Source organism: Carassius auratus, chromosome 29 (assembly GCF_003368295.1).
Source record: "Carassius auratus strain Wakin chromosome 29, ASM336829v1, whole genome shotgun sequence".
NCBI lineage: Eukaryota > Metazoa > Chordata > Actinopteri > Cypriniformes > Cyprinidae > Carassius > Carassius auratus.
Window position 1 is genome coordinate 9,226,525 of NC_039271.1, and position 13,172 is coordinate 9,239,696.

Consider the following 13,172-nt stretch of genomic DNA (forward strand, 5'->3'; position numbering starts at 1 on the left):
TATTTTTGTTCATAATAGCAAGGTACCAAAATGATGCAAAACATTATTAATTAGGTTAGGCTTATCTAACAGATGCATGGGTTTATTTGCTATGTGATAAATTGCCTTGGTTTTCCTGAGATTTGTTAAATGAAACTAGAATTTGACTTATTGTTCATGAGTTGTGACTTGATGGCTGGTGTAGTCTGGAAGTCAAACTAATTTCTCTGAAAGCTGTCTGTTGATTATTGATGGAGGAAGTCATAGTATTTTTATGTATGACTCAAGTCACCGTTTTATGATATCGGTGTTTATTTGAACCTGGTTCCTCAACTGCAGGATGTGTGTGTCTGACTGTGGATGGGTGAATCCTGATTCTTCTGTGCTTGTGTGGAAGAGCTAGTGGATCTCATGTGTTCTACTTTTATCCATGGCAATACTGATCCACACCAGAACCTGGCGAAACTCACTCTGTGCTTTTAAGAGACCCTTTGGTTGGAGCTGTGTATGAAAAACAAAGAGGGTTACTCATAAAATATACTGCTGTTGACATCTCATGGGCATAAAAAGAGATGATAAGCTTCTAAGTCATTTATTAATATTCTGATAAAGATAAAGGAAAATATTTTCTGCTCTACATTTCACTTTACATTACATTTTATAACCTGAAATAGTGTTGTGTCATAAAAAGTCCACATTATCTGTATGTATATATATATTTATTTATGTATATGTATGTATATGTGTGTGTGTGTGTGTATATATATATATATATATATATATATATATATATATATATATATATATATATATATATACAAGTATACATTTATATGTGTGTGTGTGTGTGTGTGTGTGTGTGTGTGTGTGTGTGTGTGTGCAAATATATATAATATTTGTAGAAATAATATTAAAAGATTATGGCACCTCAAATACACACAAACACACACACACACATTTTACCACTTTTACCAGACTGTGTAATCCAGCCACCCTACTAAAGTTATCGGTACTGCAGTTGGCCACTGAATATCGGCAAAACAAACATAAACGCAGTTAACTTTGTATAAACCTGAGGCTGCAAACAGATCATGTAAATGAATATCTCTTACCATCTTAATTGTGTCCTCGATTGTGTTAAGATTCTCTTCTCCACAGAGTGACAGAGTTTGATTGGCTTCAGTTACCTGTGTCAAAGAAAAATATATCGGTTTAAAAAATAAAAATGCATGAAAATGTTTGTCTGTGTATGGAAATGTAAATCATCTGCTAGCTCCCACCATTAACTTATAGTTTCAAGAACTTAACAAGTATATTGACTGTACAAAGTGATGGATGTTAATGACTTACACAGTTCTCCATCATGCGCTTTAGCCTTAAAACAGAACCCATAAACGTTTTTGACAGTTGTTGAGAGCTGTTCTTCCACAGCTTCTGGAAAACATGCTCATCATAGATTTCCAGGATGCGTTTGAAGTCAGCGACATTCAGTTTCTGTAAGGAGGTAGCAGATCAGATTATTTTATTTTGACAAAACCGATTTTTGTTATGTGAAATGACAGATGTATGGGTGGAAAGCACCGGGGCTAGTTGTCACAAGGGCACAAAGAGTCAAAAGGGAGGTTTGGGCAAGTTGTCCAATTTGTAATACTATAAATGAGTTGTTTACCTATTAAGTCATTGATTACTGTTGGTTTGATAATTTCATGTTTCTTTATAAATTTCATAAATATATAAAATTTTACTTTTAGAGCTCTTTTGTTAGTTTTAAATCCTTTTATTGTCCTCACTTGTTTTTTAATTGTTTTGGATAAGTCTGCTAAATGTCTAAATATAAATGCAATGTAAATATGCATGTTGTCCACTTTATTAGTGGTGAAGAAGTTTTGTAAAAAAAAAAAAAATTTGAAGAAATAATATTAAATGTTTATAGCTGTTTGAGGTATCTTATATTATCTTAGTTATAATATATAATTTTAAATAATTATATTTAAAACAATTATTTATATATATATATATATATATATATATATATATATATATATATATATATATATATAAATACTTAAAAAATAGAAAAAGCTTAAAATTTAAGTTACTGTTTAAGTTCATGTATAAAGGTGTAAATAATGCATAAATATTATCTTACCTAGGAGCACTTTTTGAGACACTTTTTTATTTTATTTAAGAAATAATATTAAAATTGCATGGCGCCTTGAGGCTTTTTATGTTAATTAAGATATCAGAACAGTTGTCCCAACTTTATTTTTAAACTGCAATTAATTAATTAATTAAATTATTAATTAAAATTATATATATATATATATATATATATATATATATATATATATATATATATATATATTATATTTTATATTTTATATATTAAATTTTGAGTTACTGTTCAAGTTTAGGTATAAAGGTGTAAATAATGCATAATTGTTATCTTACCTTGGAGCACTTTTTAAGTTTTCCTAATATTCGGTGGAAGGGTGCATTGTCCTTCTGCAACAACAAAAGAACAGTTGTTATGCATGTCACCTTATTAAATGTACATATTGTAATTGGGGTCCATGTATAAATTGAGATACTTACAGGTAGAAATTTCTGGATGAGTTCTGAAGTCTCCATCATGTCTCTGATCATAGGTGGAGTGATATTCTGGTTCAAGCACTCCTCATGCTTGTGGCCTTGAGAGCAGCACAGGACAGTGCAGAGGGCGAGCAAGGTTACAATCCGCATCCTGGTTCGGTTTCGGAGAGGACTGAAATGCAGCGTACAGTCTGTACAGTAGCTCAGTGTGCTTAAAACAACCACTGACAATCATAGCTTTTATAGCTCCATCCTTTGTCAAAAAAAAATTCCCACACTCATGAGTTTCCTTTTAACCTCAAATGCTGAGAATTGCATGCTGGCTTGGCCCTCATCTTTCCTTGTGGGTTCAGTCACCTGTTGGCCTATGTGGTTTTTTTGTATTCTTGAGACAAAAGACTTGTGCATATCGATTACTGGACGATGAAATCTAGGTTGCGAGACCATAAAATGTGTTGCGATGCATTCATACCTACAGCATTTCCTTTGAAGTGACTAGTGAACTGTGTCTAAATAACTGTTTAGCTATTGGAAAAACGGTGAACATTATTTAACCATACAAAGCATTAAAATGATGATGTCAGTGTTATAAAAATAATAAGATATGCTTAGTTTATTTGTATATATATATATATATATATATATATATATATATATATATATATATATATATATATATAATTTTAACTAAATATACTGCATAATGTTGTTTAGTTCATCTGTTGTTTAGTTAATAACAGGTTTAAAATTGTAAGTTGGACAAACTTACACTATTTGAAAGCCTCAGAATATCCCATCATTTATTGTTTTAAAAACTAAAATGATTTAAAATGATGTTAGACATGCATTCATCCCAAACGCCAAACTAAAAGTTTAATATATGTAAAACATCTTTTCTGCAAATTTAGAGCCGAGGTTACTAATAACTTACATGATCGTTGACATTTACCGAAACATATTTTACCATGACAAAAAACTCTTCCAAAGGGCTTAACCACCTTCTCAAACCAGGTCAGCACCTACAAAACTGAGGAAAGAACTTAACCTGACCCAGAAAACGTTCTCAAGAGCTGCGCCGGTATTAAAATGCCTATCAAAGATGAACTGTTACAATGAACATTTTGAGTCAGAGGGTGCGAGAGGAAGTTCAATGTAAAAAAATTGCGTTTATTAAAGGACCACTAGTTTGATCATTTGATCAAGTCTGCTGCTAGACTAAACTGAACTTGACTCTGAACTGAGTCATGCTGATTCACTATGAAAGAAAGGGAAATAAGCTTCCCAATATCACTTGTGGCAACACTGGCCACAAGTGATCTTCAACCACAAGATCTGATAGCATCAGAAGAGAAAGTTAAAAATACCCCGGCTGGTTGAACCATTCAAACTTACATTGTACTGTATATATATGTTATTTTTGGAAACTTTCGTTTTTGCCTGTCTCTGTGTGTGTATGTTAAACATGTAACACAGTGCACGCAAGAAAACATGAACCTGAAAATTCCCAAGCCTTTCAGTATCCTGTGCATTCCACCATTTTTCGGGCATTTACCCTTCACCGTTGTCACGTTAAGGTTTTGAAATGTTCTCTCTAAGGAGGCATTACTTTGTGTGATGGAGTGTCCAACAGTGGAGCACTTCCTGGGAATTTCACAACACCTCAGTCCTGCAGAAAAGAGGGTAGTACAAAGCCGTGGGAATGGATTTTTGGCAGTTACAATATACACATTGTGAATATGCAAAGTGGGTATTGTTCAGTCAATTGACTATTAAAATGTATGCATGTATTATTTAATACTATGTTAAAAAATAAATGAGCTATAATAAATTGCTACTTCTACATCAATTTTGCTATTAATTTATTATTATTATTATTATTATTATCTTTTTATGTATGTAACTGGTCTGAATGTTTATCACAATTCTTACTTTTTTTTATTTAAATGCACAAATGTCCATATATGGTATTTTATCAGCCATCTTTAATCAAACATGTTCCTCTTGTAATGTTCAAATGTGTTCACCTTAAAAATGTTACATTGCAAAAAGTATTGGGACCCGTCACCATTATGAACTTTAATGAAATTGCATTCTAATTGCATAGACATTAATATGAAGTCAGTCCCCTTCAGGAGCTATAACAGCTTTCACTCTTCTTGGACGGCTTTCCAAAAGACTTTGTAGTGTTTCTCTGGAAATTGTTGCTTATTCATCCAGTAGAGCGTTTGTAAGGTCAGACACTGATGTTAGACAACAAGCCCTCACAATCTCTGTTCCAGTGCATCACAAAGGTGTTCGATGGGGTTGAGGTTAGGGCTCTGTGCGGACCAGTCAAGCGCCTCCACTCTAAACTCATCCAACCATGTCTTTATGGACCTTGCTAGAATAGAAAAGAGTCTTCCCCAAATTGTTCCCATAAAGTTGGGAGCATAGCATTGTCCAAAATGTCTTGGTATGCTGATTGGTATTCTGACAATGTTTACTTTATTCTACCCCCCACCTCGGACCGAAACTTTACCAAACTGTGACATCACTCAAAACCAAGGTACGCACCGAACCGTCATGTTTGTGTACCATTACACCCCTAATCATAACACACTATATATTATAAGTAAGCACTAACCTACCACAAAAGCAGATCGGTTGAATGAATGATTCTGTGACTCATTAAGTGATTTGCCGTCATCTAGCCTACTGGTGGTTTTAGTTTCACATTTAAAAATCATTTCATTTTTCCAGCAGTTTTTATATTAAAAATGCATTTTTAAAGCAATATCTCAACACTATTTATGAAGTTGTAATTGTACCAATTCAGATGCAACTTATGTACCATGTGCAAAGATTAATTTTGTTGTTTCTTATTTCATTTGATTAGTAACAGCTCTATCAACTGTCTTATTGTTTATTGATTAAATATAAGACATTTATCAGTTAATAAATGAGGATCAGGCCAAATTCTGTTTGTGACACACAACTCATATCAACGTTTTTGTAAGTTACCGAAATCACACATGAAAACCCACAATAGGCTGATGCGTACAGTAAATGCAGAGCGGTGCAGCTCTCTCACACTGTATGATGTGATTGACAACTAGTTGTCCAGTACAGATCTGTTCCAAACAGGTAACTGAACAATTCATGCACTACATTGACTTGGATAGTATGGAGAAAAATAAAAATAATATGGTATGGGGACCATTAACTGTTTATTTAAAGGGAACCTATAGCCGCGTTTCCACCGCAGGAACTTTACCCAGGACCTGGTACTCGGTGTGTTTCCACCGCAGGAACCAGGATCTAAATAAAGTTTCCGGTAAAAAAAAATGCCCCTCAGAAAGTCCCTGCTGGCGAGGTAGTAACTTTCAAAGTTCTGGAACTTTCGGGCGCTAAACATCCTGATTGGTTAAGTTCACGCAGCATTGGTTGAGTTCAACCACCATTTATTCGGATCAACATTTTCAAAATATTACTGTTATCGTGTCATGAAATGTAAATTTAAAAGTATTTAAGGCGAGAATGTAGTTGTTTAAAACTGAAATCTGTGGTTTATTTATAAAGACAGAGCCTATTTAAAAATGTGTTTCGCCGATCTCGGAGATGGTGAGCTCCACGCGATCAGCGGGAGCTCAGTCCTCATGTATCCACAGAGAGCAGCTTCTCCTGCGATAGACCTTCTGATATGTGCCGCTGGCTCTGATGTCTCTTGATATCATATTTAATTTTATTGTTAATGTACAATGAGGAAAATTGCAGTAGTCAAGGCATACTGACTGAAGTACGCTGCTGTTTGCAGAATTACCGGACTTGCGTTGTTGCGGACATCGCACTCCCGAGTCAAATGCGCGAAGTCTGAACTACCGAGGATGCACGTCCAAAATCTTTGTATTGAACACTTTGTATTGAGAAATGCGCGCAGATCTACGTCACCAGTCTATTTGCCTAATCTTCCCGGTACTTTACACCGCGGTGGAAACGCAGAGAGCAGCAGGTCTGGGGGGAAAATAGTTCCTGGGGGAAAAAGTTCCTGGTACAAATGTTCCGGATAATTTCAGTGGAAACGCGGCATATTATCCACATTTTTACAAAATGTCAGTACAGTCGAAGGTATCCCTAGAATGTGTCTGTGAAATTTGTGCTCAAAACACCCCACAGATCGTTTATTATACCTAGACCAAAATGACCCTTTTTGGGTGGGAACAAAAACACGCTGTTTTTGTGTGTGTCTCTTTAAATGCAAATGAGCTGCTGCTTCCCGCCCCTTCCATCAGAGGGTGGAGCCTTTACAGTTCTTGCGTTGGATACCCCAGTAACAAAACTGGAGAGTTACACACAGCGAATTTAATTAGGCTTGTTCTAGATGCATCAGTGCTGTGTAGACCGATGGATGTAAGACATCAAAGTACCGCGAGAGCAATTCAAATAAAGAGTCGCTGGTTCTCTAGTCGCTCTTGTGGTACTTTGGTGTCATATTAGTGCTGATGCATCTCAAACAGCATCTTTAAAAAGTTTGATCAATTCTAGCTGTTCGTCAATTATCAGTATAGATTAAAGTGTATCTATACAGCATCTATACTACAATTAAAAACGAAATATAGCCACAAGTAGCAATCATCAAGGTCCAAGCACCAATGGCCAATGTGCATGATTTGTGATCTAACAAAAAAACAATCTCATAATGTAGTTTTTACAGGAAAGTCCAACTTGAATCTTCATTGAAAGTTAGCGTTTGATGAAACGGGTTACAGCAACATACAGCTGTCAAAAAGGGCAACTGACTTTCAAAAACAAATCACTGTTTAAAGAAAATGAAGTCACCAGAATTTTTAGTCACATTATTGCTACATTTACATTTCATTCATTTGAAAAATTTAAAGGTGTTAACAGTCAATAGAATCTAAAATAATATTTTATTTATAGTTTATTTTCAAAATCAAATAGCTGATCTTGTTGATATTGTCATCCAGTCTTTTTCACTAGAGGGGTTTCAAAACACCCTTTAACGCATCTAGACCAATTTCTGTGTTTTGTGGGCGAAGCCTATATTTTGGCAGAAAGAAAAAAAAAAACATTAAAAAAAAACATTTAAAAAAAATGAATTTTCTGTTTATATTTTAAAATTCTGACTTTTTCCCCTTCGCAATTCCAAGATTATATCTCAAAAACTTTTTTTCCCCTCAGAATATATGCCAAACTTCTGTCTTTTGTTCTCTCAGAATGGACAAACTCGTAATTGTTGAGTTAAATCGAGTTATAAAGTCCAAACTAGAAAATATAAACTTCAGAAAAGTCAGAATTGTGAGATAAAACAGATATGTATTATGTAAAATGTTAAATGGTAGGTTAGTTCATGCTTTAACTATAGGGCTAACTCAATATGTCATCTATGAACTGCATATGTGAATATTATGTCTATTGTTTAAATTAAATTTATGCTTCAAAAGTAGGGTAATCATAGGTTTCATCCATAGTCTGTCTGTTTAAATGTCTGCGTTAAACTTTAAATGGTGTCTTTGATGACAGCATTCTATAAAAACATGATTTGCATTCCTATTCTGACATCCAAAGGCACAATATATTTTTTCTGATAACAATATATATTTCCCTCCACTTGTTACGCGTTTTTCTGCCATCACAATGCGAGCGCAGCTGCAAGTGACGTAACTGTTAGGTCTACTCCAAACTGGTCTATAAGGAAGCATGATGAAATCATGAGTTAAGTGAGTACTGTATGGGATTAGGTTGTCCTTTATGATGTCAAAACAAATGGTGTACATGGTTGTTGTGTAATAAGCTGAAACAAGCTTAAGATAAATAAAATTGCTTTATTTTAAACAAACAAACAAACAAAAATGTCTCTTGTATGGGGAACAATAAATTAATATATTGCAAAATACATTATATATAAAACAGATCTATATATAAATTAAACTAAATTACATTCCATTTATCCATTTAGTAGACGCTTTTATCCAAAGCAACTTACAGTGCATTCAGGCTAACAATTTTTTTTTTTTTAACTGGTTTATAAAAAATGCTTTTACAATGCATTTACTTTGTAGTGATCTGTCTTGGGATGTTTAGCCCAAGTCAGTCACAACAGCAGCCACAAGTGTGACCTTACAATACACAGCATGAAAGCACAGTTTCCATGCCATTCGTAAAATAAATATCCAAAATAAATAAGTCCATAATAAATAATCCTTTAAATATTTAAACAAAATAGATGGCAATACTGCAGAGGAGAGTTTCAGAGTCACATTCTTGCATTGCAGGATTCAAAGAGGTAGTGGAAGAGAATAATCGTCTCCCCGACGGCTTTGTTATGAGTTTTCTGGTGGAAAAAAACAATGGGTATTAAAAGGCATTCTCAGCTCAACTACATTTTTTTTTTTTATTAAGCACTTTCAAAAAAATTCAAATGGACCAAAGTGTGGTCCATAAATAATAAATAATTCGAAAATTCATGCAAACATAAAATAACAACCAGACATAACATCAAGAAAATCATGCAGCCAATCCCTCACAATTCTCCGACTTAATCAAACGCCGAAAGCTTTATTAAATAAGTAGGTATTCAAGTCATTTTTAAATATGTCCATGCTTGACAAGGATTTTATAGATAATGGTAGCACATTCCAGAGTGCAGGAGCCACAACAGTAAAAGTGCGGCCTCCACTACGCCTCATACGAGACCATGGGACATTTGGGAGCATATTCTGAGAGAAGCGCAGATGACTTTGAGACTGGTTAGGGATTAGCGTGTCCTTTACATTCTCAAGGCATGCAGAAGAACACATGTAATACTGATTTAACACTGAATGAAAATATCGACTTACCTCATATTCATGTGCACTGGCAGTTTTATAGTTCTTCTCGAATTCCTTAACATGCACATCGTTTGCGTAGTTGCTGCTTCCCTGTAAAGACAGAATGTTTAAGTACAAAACACATAACGGCTGGTCAGCTGGTTAAAATGATCAAACAGTTTTCGAACACTTACACAGTGTGGCATCAAAATATGTGCGATCCTCTGCAGGTCAGACCTCACAAAATGAATGTGGGGGTATTTTTTATCAACATGGTCATTTGCGTGCAGGATGTGCTTTAGATAGTAATTCAGGATCATGGTGTTGATGCAACAAGAATCCTCCTGCTGGAATAGAGATGATCATAATTTATAACATAAGTTTAATGCCATATATGAAGTACTTCCTACACTGTAAAAAATACAATGTCATTCTTTCTACTTCAAAAAGTTATGTTTAATTCCATTTGTTGACGTTTCTTTGTCATTAATTGTGAAATGTATTAGCAATTTTGAAGTGAGAATTGTTTCAGCGGCAAATTTGTTTCAATAAGAAATCTATTTGAAATCAAATGTGACTATTTATCAAATGTGCATATTTCATTGCTACAAATATCTGTTCTGTTGTTATTGTTAACTTACTGCAAATTTGTATTGAATTATAGACTATGTGGTTCCTTTCAGTTCTATTTATTTAGTGTCAAAATCTTCTAGAGGATAAATTATGACTATAGTAGCAAAATCATTTGTATGTTAAGTAGTAATGAGTATTGAATTGGTACTCTATACCCTTATGAAACAAAAATATATTGCAGTATATTGGAAAATATCATTCAATATATTAGGCATATATTCTTATATATATTTATTTTTTCCAATATATTGCAATATATTGAAAGCGGCAATCATTTGTATATTTTGCAATATATTATATAATATATGTATCATCAATATATTATTAAATGTATTCAAATATATAAAATATTAGAAAATAAAAAGGGAAAATAATATATTACAATATATCACAATATATTTTAAGAAATATATTGGTAAATATATTTTCCTTTCGTAAGGGTACTCCAAAAGTGACTCAGAAAGGATGGAACAAATATGAATATAATCACTATATATATATATATATATTTAGGCACTAACTTGGTACCATATGGACATTTAACGTTAGGTAAAGTTACCAATATGTACCATTTAGTGGTAAACAAGTTGCAAAGATGTACATTGTAGCTTTTGTACCACCATAGTGACAGGTTTGTATTTTTGGTTATGATTTAAATCACATACTTTTAGCATAACCTCAGAGATCACTGGAAGCAGTCGTGTTTCGTGGTCTGTGTCTTCCATCTGTGCCTGTGGGGGTTAATACACATACATGTTAAACCCTGTATTTTATATATATATATATATATATATATATATATATATATATATATATATATATATATATATATGTATATGTATATGTATATATATATATATATATATATATATATATATATATATATATATATATATATATATATATATATATATATATATATATAATAAATATAGAGTAAACACTGTAGCTGAAGCATTGAAACATACCAGTCTGGTCATCATATAGAGGTCGTTCCAGGTGGAGGAGCTGTCTAGAGGTGTGGGGCGCGGGCGCATGAGGTGCATCGCCTGGCCGCGCAGAAGGAAGCAGCAGCACATCAAAGCTAGAAGAGTTAGGAACTTCATCTTGCAGGCAGACCTTTGGATTGAGTGATGTTTCCTCTTATGTAGGCTGTTGTTCCTCGCAGACGAGATTTGGAGTGCATGTTGTGACTGGAGCTTTTATATTCTCCTGCTTTGTCCTCGTTACCACTACGTCACTATCATCTCTTCACCTTTGGCGTAATCCCCCAATCTCTGCACCTGAGTTTATCAGGTCAAGCGGATCTCTAAACGTGCATGCTTCATTCATATTCGCTGACTGTTGTGATTGCATCGGAAATTCGCACCGCATACTGTCTGACAGAAATAAAGCTGCCAATAATTACTGCAATAAGGACAAAGGACTGGTGAAGTGGACTGAGTAGCTACTTCCTGTGAACTTCCCGTACTGGCGAATATTAGTAATTAGTGCGCGACAAAAATAACGCCTTTATTATGTGGTTCTTTCCATTTTACGCTGCTAGGAGACCTGGGAAATTTTTCATAATCAGCATGTTCATACAAGTTTGAAAGCTGCAGCCGACGGGAAGAATATTGCATCATAAACCATATGTTGTTAGAAATTCTGTGTCAGGAGGATATGTTTGAAGAAGTCGACGCCTTTGACAAGCACAATAAGGAAGGACCGTCCGTCTAACGCTTTTGATATAATTCATTACGTCAAACTAGATAGCCATAAAAGGTCCGTCTAATTAAGTTGTATAATTTGCTGACGTCAAATACAAACCTCAAAAATCTGTTGTTTTTAAAGCTCTATTAATATTCTATTAAGGTTCTGTGATACTTTGAATACTTATATATTCATTTATATTCATATATATATATATATATATATATATATATATATATATATATATATATATATATATATATATATATATATATATATATATATATATTTACATTCATATATATATATACATTTATATTATTTTTTTGTTATGGTTTATGATGCAATATAATATACAACAATATATGCTGGTCACTGAAGAAAAACATCAACTTTGCACTGTGAATTACCAGATCAGCTTTCAACTTTGCACTGTGAATTACCAGATCAGCTTTCACCATGGACGAAGCCTAGTCCAGCCCAGGGTCATCACATGTGGTTACAACAAGCCCAACAGATGCTCCGATCGTAGAAGCCACCCACCACTGTTCACTCAAGCCAGCCTCTGCTCACTGAAGGGGAAGTCATGGCCTAGTGGTTAGAGAGTTTGACTCCTAACCCTAAGGTTGTGGGTTCAAGTCTTGGGCTGGCAATACCATGACTTAGGTGTCCTTGAGCAAGGCATTGAACCCCCAGCTGCTCCCCCGGGTGCCTCAGCATAAATGGCTGCCCCCTGGGAGTGTGTTCACTGCTCTGTGTGTGTGCACTTTGGATGGGTTAAATGCAGAGCACAAATTCTGAGTATGGGTCACAATACCTGGCTGAATGTCATCTCACTCACACAAGGCTGTGGTGTGTGACGCTGTTTCGTTGAGAAAGTTAAAACTACTTTGTTTTGGACTTCCAAAATATTATACAACTAGAAATCATGTTTTATGATGATTTATGTTTATCGCTCTGGCTGGACGGGGCATCACAATATGTTGGGCTTAACATAAATTAACATTGTCGTCACACGCTTGAGGTATTCGGCCAATCACAAAGCACTGGATAGCTGGCCAATCTGAGCACATCGACGCGTTTCAGAAGGCGGGGCATAGAGGAGAAACAATAATGTACAGTATGTTGAAAAGAATGTGTTTTTTTTAACCTTAAACCACATAAACACATTTCATTACACCAAATAATGTTCTTTTTAGCAGCATCATATGACCCCTTTAAAAGGTTTCGGAAAGATTCATTTCAAGAGTCATTTATTCGTGAACAGGTCACGCTCTGTGTTTTTAATGTGTATGAAAAATGCGGTGCAGGAATTACTGTTATACCACATTTGGTAGCCTACGTCATGTATGAAATATGTTAATATAAGTTATGGCTAGCAGTAAAATTGTTAGCTGATTTGAGGATTTTCTTTTTTACTTTTTTTATGTTCTGACATTGCATGAACGCACCATTTTCTTATTTTGTGCT